General features: G+C 49.0%; 1 long non-coding RNA gene across 1 annotated transcript; it reads left to right on the top strand.

The window, feature by feature from the left end:
• Nucleotides 1-5,354: 5,354 nt before the first annotated feature.
• Nucleotides 5,355-8,813, top strand: LOC103236764 (uncharacterized). Its single transcript, XR_005241102.1, has 2 exons — nucleotides 5,355-5,481; nucleotides 8,589-8,813. It is a non-coding gene; the product is annotated as an uncharacterized lncRNA (long non-coding RNA).
• The last annotated feature ends 5,125 nt before the right edge of the window (nucleotides 8,814-13,938 follow it).

A 13,938-nucleotide genomic window follows, 5' to 3' on the forward strand; every position in this document is an offset into this window, starting at 1 on the left:
GCACCAAGTCCTCTGAGTGGCAGTGCCGGCTGGTCTGGCGGGAGTTCTCAGGCTGCTGAGCAAATGCTGCTGCCACATGACCCTTCCTGATGCGCCTGCGAATTCCTTCCTTCTGCCACTTCATTTTGGATCCTCTCACTCTGATTTTTGCTCAGCGATGAATTGAATGGCCTGTCAGTGTTTTCCAGTAGAGATGAGCTATTTTCCACCCTAAGACATGGCTTGTGTAAACTAAATTTGCTTTAGTTTCAAAATCAAAAGCGAATGGGCCCACCTTTGTGGTGGGAAGGTAGTGGGCACGGGAAGTCAAGGAGCTCCCTGAGAAGGCTCCCATGTCACTCCTCAGACAGTTTCTCAAAGGCTTATTTATCCTAGGCTGTCACGGATGTGTCAGCAGGGATGGTTTGGACACAGCTCTAATTCAGAGAACATACAAATAAAAAAAAGTTCTTGGCCAGAGTTAGTTTCTGAAATTCCTCCCTCAGTTATTGAGAATAGTTTTACTTTAACAAGCATTCCTTTCCCTCATAGTTCTGCTTCTCATTTGGCCCATCCTCTTGTGAAGTCATAATTTTGTGTTTATGATACAGCAGATAGTGACCAAGATGGAAACGATTACAATATCATGGGTGCCCAACATGCATGTTTATAGCAGCACAACTCACAACTGCAAAAATATGGACCCAACCTAAATGCCCATCAACCAATAAGTGGATAAAGAAAATGTGGTACGTATATACCTTGGAATACTACTCAGCCATAAAACGGACAAAATAATGGCCTTTGCAGCAACCTGGATGGATTTGGAGACCATTATTTGAAGTAAAATCACTCAGGAATGGAAAACCAAATATCATATGTTCTCATTTATAAGTTGGAGCTAAGCTATGAGGATGCAAAGGCATAAGGATGATACAATGGGCCAGTTGCGGTGGCTCACGCCTATAATCCTAGCACTTTGGGTGGCTGAGGCTGGTAGATCATGAGGTCAGGAGTTCAAGACTAGCCTGTCCAACATGGTGAAACCCTGTCCCTACAAAAATATAAAAATTATCTGGGTGTGGTGGCAGGCACCTGTGATCCCAGCTACTTGGGAGGCTGAGGTGGGAGAATTGCTTGAATCTGGGAGGCGGAGGTTGCAGTGAGCTGAGATCGAGCCATTGCACTCCAGCCTGGGCGACGCAGCAAGACTCCGTCTCAAAAAAAGAAAAAAAAGAATGATAGAATGGACTGTGAGGACTCAGGGGAAAGTGTGGGAGGTGGGTGAGGAATAAAAGAAAGACTACACATTGGTGCTGTGTACACTTCTCAGGGCGATGGGTGCACCAAAACCTCAGAAACTACCACTAAAGAACTTATCCATGTAACCAAAATTCACCTGTACCCCCAAACTATTGAAATTTGAAAACAAATCACAGATGCCCAACACTAAGGATGGACTGCCATGCAGGACAGAAGTGGAGATCTGCTCCACCCTCAGCCACAGCCACTTGTCCTCTTCCCCACCCTGTCTTTTGCCAGATCAGCTCAGACAAACCAGTCTGCCTGCACTCTATCGTATTCTTACAATTTGCCAGTTGTGGCCTCAAAAGTTTGTACAGCAATCTCTGGGCCAGCTGTTAGCCATTGTCTCCCAGGGCTCCAGGATTCCTCTGGGAATAAAATGAGGCCAGTCTTTCTGGGACACCTTTCAAGCGGGGAACTCTACAGCAGATGCGCTCATGGGCGGCAGCTGGAGGAAGTCTGGCAGAGATGACAGTACATGCCTCTGAGAACAGGAATGGAGCCTAACCATGTACTTGGATGGCTCAGAAAGAAAAGAGGATTTGGAAGGAAAGAGGAGGGATATTCTATATTTAAGACTAACCTTGGAGGGAAGCTCACACAGGAAGAAAACTATGGCCACCAAAATTCCAAGTTACTAAGCTTTTCAGGGGATGTCTTAGCCAACAAATTTAACCTTTTGAACAATGCTCTTTAAAAGAAAACAAAAGAGGAGATGTTCACAATGTAATAACAGGAACAATGAGATTTTTGCTTGCGCGTACTGTTCTTGAACTTGATCTCATCCCACATTACTGTTCCCACCACAGTGGGTGACTGAAAACCAAACCAGGCTGCTGCTCTCCTGGCCCTGAGGGTTCACGGGTGCTGGTGTTGCCAACTTCTTAACCCTCCTCTGTCGAAACCCGAAGTGGCTGGATGTCTCTTCTGTCATTTCAGAGGAGGGAGGACTTAAACCTCATGGGCATTTTCACTGAAACACAGAAAGCTCTGCTTTTCCACAGAGGCTGGGCTTTCTGAGCACATGCCCCACAGCTGTCTCAGATATCTGGAGCCTTCTCAGTTTTTCACAGAATCATCTGAGTTCCGTAGCATATGAGCAGGATTGGGAACCAGCCTTGGAAAACCTTTACTTCTTAGGTAAATGGAAATTAGCGTGACTGCATGTGAATAGTCAGGGCTGAGCTAATGCAAACTGACCAACCTTCTAGGCCAGTGTGGCTCAGTGTTTGCAGGGAAGTTCTGCCTGAAACCGTCTGATGAGGGCGCATGGGAAAGGCAACACTGATTTTGCCCTCACATGGACTTGCATTAGAGAAAATAACAGCCCTGGCCTGAGAAGATAATTTTGAGGCATGAGAAAACTGAAACATTGTTTGGCAGATTTGTTTTCTGCATTTTCCTTTTCGTGTATTTTAGTTTAAGTAAAAGTTAGGGGTTAGGAATCTATCCTGTTGCCCGCGGGCTTACTTTAATCAAGCGAACACACACTGTCTCTGTCTTGATGGAGCCTGTGTTACATGTAATTGGGGGGTTAAAAATATAAAGAACTCTTGGGTTGAAGAATGAGGACTTTGAGCTTAGGACCACTGCAGTGTTGTAAACTATAATCCTTATTTCTGTGCAAAAAGTCACTCATAAACTCTACAGAGAAGGTTGATATTATAATAACACTCGGTGATAGGCATTCACCAGCAGATCACAGTCTGCATGGCTAACAGGACCCAGGCTTGCCATTTGAGAAGCGTTTGCTGGGAGGAGTTCCCACAGGCAAGTGCTTGGTTCTGGAGCTGTCAGGGTCCATTTGCTGAGGGTCCATCGCTGTTGTGATCCATATGCTTAGTGTCTTCCCTAGAATCTGCACAGCCCAGAGTTTTTGAAGATTAACGAATGGATTTGATTTCCACTTTGCAAAAACATTCCCTCAGTCGAAAATCGTTTTTGCTTTCCCATTAAGTGCTATATGGAAGAGATCATCAAGTCTCCTTCTGGGAGTTTGCAAAGGAGAATTGTTAAGAGTTCAGTCAGGACAGAGTCAAGACCTGCATCCCTGAGGGTGGGCTGAATTTTCCTCCGCGAGGTGGCAGGTTTTGAATAATTCTAAATGCAGTTGGCGTCATTTTCACTGGGTGTTATGTCTGATGGTCATAAAGGATTCAAGGACAACAACTTCAAATAGGGAATTAACGCCATAACTGCCAACCCGTCCTTCCCACAGGCATGCTAACAGGCAAGATGGCCGGCAATTGTGGAAAACAGTCTCAAATGGCAAAAATGCAGTTTTGAGGCTGTTCCAGATAATTGCTGCTGGATAGTTTAAGCTTTTGGTAGAAACTGATTTCATGGGCAGATGCTACTGTGGAGCCAGAGGTAATTTAGGTCTGAAAATTGGCCCCGTTCTGAAAGTGGTTGCTGTGGATGATTTTAGATAAAGAATCCACTCTGCCAGATTGGACAAAACCTATTGGAGTATCATATCTGTTGCAGTCTGTCTTTACTATTCCTGAAGATATGATTCAGCTAATTAGAACTATGCTTATATGAGATTAGTGTATTGAATCGCGCTTTGTCTTTTGCCCCAAGATGACTTTTTTTCCCACTCCGTCTGGTGGTCTTCTGGGACTGCAGAGCAAACCAGTGAGAACAAATGTTGTTTCTGTGTGCACAACTGTCCAGGCAGGTCCTCCCGTGTGGAGGACCCGTGGTGGAGGGTGTCAGATGAAGTTTCTGGGATGATGCGCCAGAAGGGCCTCTTACCATGTCGACTCCTTCTTTGAGTCCAAGAGTTTTGACTTAAGCATTAGTGTTTATCTTAACAGTAGTCTGATTTACAGTGGAGATTCTGAGTAATAGTCTAGCCTTGATAAGTCACTGAAAGATGAGACTCCGGGCTCTCTGATGGATGAAGGAGCAATGATAACGTTAGACTGAGAGGCAGGAAGAAGCCAGGGTTTGGGAACCTGCTTTGATAGGAAGAATTGCGCCTGTGGAGAAAGCCAAGTCGCCAGGCCTTGTTGGGCACAGCTAGGTCTTTTTTACTCTAGCCCCTTCCAGGCTTGAGAAACACAGCCCTCTCCTCCTATGCTCTCACATGGGAGCCCCCAGTCCATCCCACTTGCACATCACGACCAGCTCCAGGGTCGAGCCTCTCCCCTACAGCCACTGCTCCTGTTGGAGTTCAGCCTGCATGGCCTCTGGCCTCCCTGCATTGGGGCCTTTTATCTGTTCTCATCCACTCTACTACCAGTCACTTTCAGCCACCTCAGTCCAGCAACTGGTTGCACTCATTGAGGACAGCAGCAATGACAGCGATGGCTAGTGCCCAGTGCTTGCTTCCTGCACGGCAGGCACCTTCTAAGCACTTTACACATGTTGACCAATTTATTCATCCTCCAATGCTAGTATTATCCCCATTTCATAGATGAATACACTGAGGGGTGAAGTCACATAGATAGCACTTGGTAAGTTGAGCCTCAGGTCCCGATGTCACACACTCTAGTGAACCAAGTTAGTTTTCAACCATGGGTGGCCATCCCACATCCTCTAGGAACACCTGAGACAAGCCTATGTGTTTCCCTTTCCTTCTCAAATAGGCAGCACATTGGCTACAGGCAGCCTTGGACAAGAAACTGGAGTGCTGATCATCGCATTGCTCCCTCCCACCTTCACCCGGGGCCAGGAGCCCTGGCTGAGAAAGCCTTGGCCCGGATGCTAGACCTCAGCTTCGTATCCTCCCCCACTCCCAAGGGAACAGAGATGGTGAATAGATTCATCTTGAGTTCCACCCTGGAGGACTGGCTGGGCTGTGGAATGTGTGTGGAGGAAGACCTTGAGGTGAAGTCTGCCCTGCGCCCAGTAGGGGAGATATTTGCCAGCCCCGCCTAAGGGCAGTTTCTCTGATGTTTCATTTTCTGTGCTCTGTGAGAATCACTGAACACACGGCCAGCAGTCTTCAGGGCATTTCTTTTCCCTGTTGGAGAGACGCTATTATTACGCTATTATTGGTCCACAATGTGCTGACGCAGTGGTCCTGGCGTAACCCTCCCCTCCACACTGACTAGAGCATTGGCCTGGCATAGGCAAATGGCTGAGCCCTTCTGGATGAATTCAGGGCATCTCTGAGGACTGTGGACCTGGCCCAGCCCTCCGCAGGGTGTAACCCTGCTCTCGGGTGAGCTTTCATTCACTGTGGAGCAGGTGAAGGGCCCATGGTCATGGGCACCGTCTACTTATCTGACGCTGTAGTTCAGTGTTCTAGAGAAGGGGAAATGGGCCAAGTTGATCAGTTCTTACACAGCAGATGGCGTCACTGCTTGTACTGAGATTTCAAAACTGTTACTGCCTCATTGATTCTGCAGTTTGATGTCTACCTTCTCAGTTGGAAAATAATGGACTTTCATAACTCATAAATGGCTTTATGAAAACCATTTCTTACTGTGGTAGCAGATGAGATGAACAGCTGACCGAGAAGGCATGACTGGGCAGGTCCAGGGCCAGCACTCCAGCCTCGCACACTGCAGACAGGGTTATGTAGCCGTGGTCTCTTGACCACGCTGCTCTTCCATAAAGACTCCACAAACAGCTGCAAAATCCAAAGGCTGGCCACCTTCTATGCCGATGTCGTGACCCCAGAATGCTAGCAAAGGGGAATCCAGGCACAATCTTCAGCTATTGTGCATCCAAAAGCGATTATGGAAATGATGCTGGTAAATCTCAATGACTTCCACATTGCCTGGCGCCATTCCAGAACTGCACGGCTCCCCTCCCTCCTCTGTCAGGCTGTTCCTCTGGTATCCTGTCTCTGTGGGGCTCTGACAATACGAAAGTGCAGAGATATGAAATGTGGAATTGGCATTTCCCCCATAATTATCTCTCAATCAGACATTATTTGAACAAGATTCCTTGGCCTTGGAGAGGGGGCTGGTGGAAGTCTCCGTGTAGACCAATCTTCTTTATTTATTTTTTTTCCCGTTGCTCTGCTGAACCTGTGCAATACCATGGCTTATATGTACCCATTGTCCTTCTAGTTCTTTTCTTCCCTAAAAAATGTTTTCAGGCTTCTCATCCTTTAAAGTAAATAGCATTTTAAATGTTTCTCACAGTTGGCAAATCTTAGTTTATATTCAAGGTGTGGAAGTTCTCATTCCAAACCATTTGATCTGGAAACAATTCTTCACATCTTCTAGGTAAACATATGCTAGCCTTTTGTTAACTGTTTACTTCACCACACCGTTTATTTTTCTTCAATTGCTCCACAAATACTAGGTTTTATACAGCGTTCAAATTCTGTGCATGCTCTTTCTCTTTGGTTTCTCCTTTCTTTCTTAGAAAGCAACCATGGGTGGGTAAGTAGAAAGAAACTACCCTTGGCTCCTGTGAGTGGCTTGCTCCTCCAGCACCAGGTTCTAGCTAACCATAAGGTTCCCGGCAATGACCAGGTTCAGCCAGCATACCACAGAGCACACGGCGTGCCAGGGGCCTTCCCTGGCTACAGTGTCTTCCTTGCTCCATCCCTCCTTTCCCTTTTCCTTCACCCCTGGGCCACCACTTGGGGCTGTGTGACCTTGGGCAAGGTATTCCCCTTACCATATTTAAATGGGAATCATGGCAATACCAGTTGTCCTGAGGGTTTTAATGAGCATATGTACACAGAACATTTATTATTTATTTATCTTTGGCTCTGTTGCCCGGGCTGGAATGTAGTGACACAATCATAGTTCACATAGTTCATGGCTGCTTTGAACTCCTGGGGTCAAGGGATCCTCCTGTGTCAGTCTCCTGCGTAGCTAGGCCTATAGGTATGGGCTGCCGTGCCTGGCTAATTTTTTTTTTTTAGACGGCGTCTCGCTGTGTCGCCCAGGCTGGAGTGCAGTGGTGCGATCTTGGCTCACTGCAAGCTCTGTCTCCTGGGTTCACGCCATTCTCCTGCCTCAACCTCCCGAGTAGCTGGGACTACAGGTACCCGCCACCATGCCCTGCTAATTTTTTTGTATTTTTTAGTAGAGATGGGATTTCACCGTGTTAACCAGGATGGTCTCGATCTCCTGACCTTGTGATCCACCCACCTCGGCCTCCCAAAGTGCTGGGATTACAGGCGTGAGCCGCCGCGCCTGGCCGCCTGGCTAATTTTTAAGTTTTAGTAGAGACCGGGTCTTGCCATCTTGCCCAGGCTGGTTTCGCACTCCTGGACTCAAGTGATCCTCTTGCCGCAGCCTCCCAAAGTGTTAGGATTACAAGTGTGAGCCACTGTGCTGGGCCACAGAGAATATTGAGGCTAGTCTGGTGTGTGGCATGTGCTGTTCAAGTGTTTGTGATGATGCTCTTTATTACCATGGTCATTTTCTATTTCAATTTCTCCATGGCACTTATCACTAGTTAACATACCATAGGTATTTCCTTACTTAATTGTGTTTATTGTCTGCTCCATTAGAAGGTAAATTCCGAGAGGGGCCCAGTGGCTCACGCCTGTAATCCCAGCACTCTGGGAGGCCAAGGCGGGCAGATCACAAGGTCAGGAGATCGAGACCATCCTGGCCAACAAAAAATTAGCTGGGCGCAGTGGCGGGCGCCAGTAGTCCCAGCTACTTGGGAGGCTGAGGCAGGAGAATGGTGTGAACCTGGGAGGTGGAGCTTGCAGTCAGCCGAGATCTCGCCACTGCGCTCCAGCTTGGGCGACAGAGGGAGACTCTGTCTCCAAAAAAAAAAAAGTAAATTCCATTAGGGTGGAGATGTTTGTCTGTTTTGTTCACAATAGCATGTGGAGTCTAGAGGAGACATCTGGCAGGTGCTCCACAAATGTTTGTGGATGCAACAGGTACCACCAGGCTGTATAAAAAAACAGTTTAAAAGGCCCAGCAATTTTGAATAGGGTTGTGTTAGGAACGTCATTTTGGGGGTCTCCTGTTTTTGCAGACCCACCTTGGTACCTAGGATGCAGACTTCTTGGGCTCCAAACCTCCAGGACAGGGGAAGGCTTGAGGTAGCTATTTGGAGCTAGTTCCCAGTGAAGTGTTTGCATCACTTGGAGTGTGGGCTGGAGGAATAGGGACACAGGGACCCCAGACCAAAGCCACGCAGGAATCCAGAACTCAGCACTAGGAAGAAGGACTGGGGGGGAGCCAGATTCTAGGAGAAATGTGCCATGTATCTATTCAAATCAGCTACAGGAGGTGAAGGCAACAGCCCTTTCCCTGGAGTTGTTCAGAGTTGAATAAGGTTAGAATCCAATGGCTATAATGCAACAGAAGAAAAAAAAGCTCATCTATCACTGATAATTCCAATAAAACTCTACACTCTCTTTGCAGAAAATGCATCTATGAGCATCAATTCACTGTGTCCTGCCCAGCTTCAGGGCCTCAGAGGCATCCTAAAGAGCATCCTGGGAAGCCTTAGAGCCATGGGCTCCTCTGCTAAGAACTGGTGATGTCACGCAGGCTGGAAGCTGACAGTTTAAGTCAATTCACTCTCCAAAAATGTTACACCCCTGCTGCGCGTTGAGCTCATTAAAGCTGGCGAGTTGAATGAACTAATGTTCATGACTCGCTGTGATGCAAATGTGCCTTCAGAAGGGGAGAGGGTCCTTCCTTGGGGGCTTCCACAGACTTCCTGGAGAGCAATGCTGTAAGGTGATGACCCACCGGAGGGGATAGAGGGTGGGGACAGGGAGATGGAGGCTTTGTCAGAATACCTGGCACACCTCCTGGGCAATTGGAGCTCAAGTCTGTATTTTGGCGAGAAAGTCACGCAGAGCTGTAGCCCGGCGAGTTGCATTAATCAGTGCAACAGCAGGGAAGACGTTTCCAAAGAAAATGCAGTCTCGCCTTGCATGTGGAGAGATTTCTTGGTTTGATGAAAAAACCTGGGAAGGGAATAGTATGACTGGAAGGACTTGGATCAGGGTCCTCTGGCGCAGGTGGCCTGGGCCGTGGGAAGCCCTGGGTGCACCCTACTCTATGCTGAGCTGGGCTCTGGGAAGTCTCTGCGCTTGTGTCTCACCTCATCGCCCTCTGAGCTTTGCCCCTGTCTTACCACTCTCTCTCCCAGCCTCATTTTGTCCTCTCGCCCTGCACACCAACCTCGGCCTGGGCCCCTGTATCCTCCACATGAAGCTTGCACCCAGGAAATCTCATCCAGGGTCTGGTTTGAAATTCCATTTGTATACCAAGGACTTTTCAATCATTTTGTCCATCCTTGGCCGGACTCAGAGCCCACTCCCTCCAACCCCGCAACAATTCCACCTGTCTTCTTGCCATGCCCACTGGGGTATCCAATGGGAATTTCAAAGTTAACATGGATACAAGCTAAGTTTTTATCACCATCCCCTCTCCTTCCCCCACCCCCAGAATTCTCATTTCAGGAAATGAGACCACCACCCACTCAGTTCACTTGAGTGAAAACAATGGGGCTTCCGCGATTCCTTCCGTCCCCACTCCCACACACCCAGCCTGCTGACGAGCCCCACTTCCTCTCCCTCCAAGTGCACCCGGGCATCCTCCTCCCAGCCCCGCTGCCCTCAGCCCCCTCATCCTGTCCAGCCCAGGCCGGCAACAGGCCCCCACGTGGCTTCCCTGTGCCCCTGGCCTTCCACTACAGAGTCCCCACGCAGCTGCCTGGAGGATCTTTTGAAGTTGTCATCAGATGACCGCCCTGCTGCACAGGAACCCCCAGCGTCCTGATAACATCAGCGTGGTCCTTCTGCCCTGTCCTGGCGTATCAAGCTCTGATCTGCCTGCGTCTTCCTGCCTGACCATAACTAGTCTTCCTCTTCCTGGAGCACAAGCTGGTCCCTTTGTGGGCCTGGCTGCTTTCCCAGCCCAGGACGCCCCTGCCTTCACTCCCCATGCCTAGGTCCTTCAGCACCCTAAAGCCAGCCGCTGCAGAGGGCTCTCTGAGCTGTAACCTGAAGGCAGCACCTGTTCAGGGCTTTCCAGCCCTGTTCGGTGGCTGTCAGTGTCAGGCACGGCTCTGGGCGGTCTTTGATGCCTTCCTGTCCTTTTCCCCAAATCACATCTGTGCGTATGAGCTGAGGGGAGTTAGTACGCACCCAGGCCCTGGGGTGGCACCTGGCTTGCAGCAAATGCTTACTGCATCTTTGTGGAGAGCTTAGCTTTGATGAACGCCCCCTGAGGCCCATGCCCCCGCGGACTCGCTGCAGGCTGGGTGGGGCACTACCATAGCAGTTGTCTCCTGGGGGACCGGCACAGCTCGGAGCCCCAAGGCCGCTAAAGAACTAGCTCAGGGGACCCCATTTCCCTTGGCTGAGGGACCCACAGCCCACACATCCCAGGGTCAGCTCTCAGGACAGGGGTCTGTGTGCCTCTCCAAAGGCGCCTCTGGGGAGTGCTGGGGTGGGGGTGAAGGGGTGGGAAGGATGGGAGACTGGGCAGTACTGGCCTCCCACCTCCAGCCAGACCCTCTCTCTCCCTCCCCTCGGAGCAGAGAGGACCTGATTCAAAGAGCCTAGGAAACCTCTGGTGTCCCTAGCGTCCTTTCGGGGCCAGGGATTTTATTTCAGAGCTTTGTCAGCAATAAACCTCAGGGACTCCTAGTGCTGGTCCCCAGTGGAACAACCTTAGCTGGGAGCTGGGCGCCAACTGTATGTGTGAGAGCTGTGAGTGTGGGTATTCATGTGTGTAGATGTGTGTGTGTATTCATGTGTGAACATGTATGTGTGTGAGCATTGTGCATGTGAACACATGTATGAGTGTGAGACTGTGAGCATGTGGTGTGTGTGAACATGCATGTGTCTGTGTGTATAAGGATGTGTTTATGTGTGTGGTGTATGTTTATGTATTTAAGAGTGTATGAATGTGAGTGTGATGTGTGTGAATTGGCTGAGTGTATGAGAATGAAGTGCATGCAAGTGTGTGAGCATGTTCAAGTGACTGTGAGTGTGGTGTGTGTAATGTGTGTGAGAGATGTGTGCAAGTGTGTGAGCATGTGAGTGTGAGAGGTGTGTAAGTGCAAGTAAGCATGTTAGTATGTGTGATGTGTGTAAATGTGTATAAGTGTGTGAGTGTATCTGTGTGTGATAGGTTGTACAAGTGTGAGCATGAGAGGTGTGTCTGCAAGTGACTGAAAGTGTGTGGTGTATGTAGTGCGTGTTTGTGTGTAAGCATGTGTGTGAGGTGTGTGCAAATGAGCATGTTTTTGTGTGCTCTTTTGCAAGCGAGTGTGTGAGCATGTGAGTGTGAGAGGTGTGTGTCTGCGAGTGTGTGTGTGAGAGAGAGAGAGAGAGAGATAAGGAGGAGAGTCAGTGGCTACAATAAGCTGGGCTGTGGGGTATCTGAGGAAGAAGGGGCCTTGTTGAGGGGTCACAGGGGCTTTGGAATTGCAGGTCGTGTCCAGAGGGCATTGGTGTCTGTGTGTGAGGACCTGGGATGCCATAAGGGGTGAAGGAAAGACAAAGAGGGCGGCACAGACCCAGGCTCAGGGCAGCTGCCCAGTTTGCCCCTGTGCACGCTGATCCGCTGGGGTTCTCATCCTCCTCACTCCCAGCCTCTGGATCCCACAGCAGGCGCTGCAGATTCTCTTCTCCCGGTCCCGGACAGTCACTAGGATATGTGCATTTCTCCTCCCCCTTCCCACAGACTTTAGTCAACTTTATTTATTTTTTATTTTATTTTATTTTTTGAGACAGAGTCTTGCTCTTTCGCCCAAGCAGGAGTACAGCCGTGCTATCTCGGCTCACTGCAATCTCCGCCTCCTGGGTTCACGCCATTCTCCTGCCTCAGCCTCCCGAGTACCCGGGATTACAGGTGCCCACCACCACCATGCCTGGCTAAGTTTTTGTATTTTTAGTAGAGACGGGGTTTCACCGTGTTAGCCAGGATGGTCTCGATCTCCTGACCTCGTGATCCACCCGCCTTGGCCTCCCAAAGTGCTGGGATTACAGGTGTGAGCCACCGTGCCTGGCCAGACTTTAGTCAGCTTTATTAATCATCTTTCTGGAATGTAATTTACAGCAATACTATTGATTCTAAGATGTTATCCGGTGTGACACATTCCAACTTCTGAGGAGTGAAGAGGTGAAGTTATAAGAGATGGTGGCCTGTTTGTCCTCTCCTGCCTTGGGAAGCCCAGGGGCTCCCAAGGGCCTGGACACTGCCTGGGCTGTCAAGCTCAGGAGCTCACCCCAGCTTCCAGGGCCTGGGGTGCACAGGCAGGGATGGGGTGGAGGGGCCCAGGGTCGTCCTGGTGTGCTGCTTCCTGCCCCAGACTTCAGCTGCTGTCTAGGAAGTCTGCTATGTTGGAAAAGGCTCCAGGAGCCCCCGGATCATTCTAACCTAGGTCCAGTGTACTATTTTTCTGGGATCTTTGGGAAGCAACGTCTATTCCACAAGGATCTCCCAGTTCAGCTGTCCCCAAACCAATGCCCCCAGAGCAGTTTTCAGTTCATTCGGTGAGTACCTGAGGCACAGGCCTGAGCCTCACTGTGGGCCAAGGATGACTCCAGGCTTGAGGGCCACTGTGCCTCCAAGCACTTCCTGACGGACACATGCATCCTGTCTAATACGATGGATACTTAGGATACATATTGCAATTATTAAGAGTATATGCACCACAAAAATAAGATCATGTTGCGGCTTCACAGTCTTGACAAATTACACTGTAACCCTGTAAAAGAAGAGAGTAAAATAATGTTTGATTTTTATTTTTAATGAAGTTTTTATTTTGGAGTAACTTTGTTTTTTGTTTGTTTGTTTGTTTTTTGAGACGGAGTCTCCCTCTGTCACCCAGGCTGGAGTGCAATGGTGTAATATCGGCTTACTGCAAACTCCGCCTTCTGGGTTCAAGCGATTCTCTCTCCTCAGCCTTCCGAGTAGCTGGGATTACAGGCGCCCACCACCGTACCTGGATAATTTTTGTATTTTTAGTAGAGGTGGGGTTTCACCATGTTGGTCAGGCTGGTCTCGAACTCCTGACCTCAGGTGATCCTCCCACCTTGGCCTCCCAAAGCGCTGGGATTACAAATGTGACCTAACTTGGATTTTTAGATAAACGACAAGTACAAGAAGTTGCTGTCTACCCTTCACCCCATGCTCATTTGCACACACCTCACTGTGCTATATTTGTCAAAATTAAGAGATTAACATTGGTAGATTACTCTTAACCAAGCTCCAGACTTTATTCAAATTTCACAGGCTTTTCCACGGATGCCTTCTTCTGTCCAAGGATCCCACTGAAGATGCCACGTGACAGTGAGTTGTGTCTCTGGAGTCCCCTCTGAGACAGTCGCTCAGGCTTTGTTTTTTTTCATAGCCTTGGCAGTTTTGAAGAGTAGTGGTCATATGAACTGGTAGAATGTTCCTCAGCTTGGGTTTGTCTGATGTTTTCTTGTGATTAGACTGAGGTTACAGGTTTGTGGAAAGAATACCACAGAGGGAATGTGCCCTGCTCCTATCAGAGGTACATGGTGTGAATATGACATCACTGATGTTAACCTTGATCACTTGGCTAAGGTGCTGGCCGCCAGGAATCCTCACTGCAAAGTCACCGCCTTTCCCTTCCCACACCCTGTTCTTTGGAAGTGAGTCACCCGGTCCCACTCACACTGAGGGAGGGGAACTGAGCCCTGCTTCTGGGTGGGAATCCGCACAGATTATTTGGAATGCTTCTGGAAGGGCAATTTGTTTCTTCTTTCCCATTTATTTA

This window comes from Chlorocebus sabaeus, chromosome 8 (genome assembly GCF_047675955.1).
Source record: "Chlorocebus sabaeus isolate Y175 chromosome 8, mChlSab1.0.hap1, whole genome shotgun sequence".
NCBI classification, from domain to species: Eukaryota; Metazoa; Chordata; class Mammalia; order Primates; family Cercopithecidae; genus Chlorocebus; species Chlorocebus sabaeus.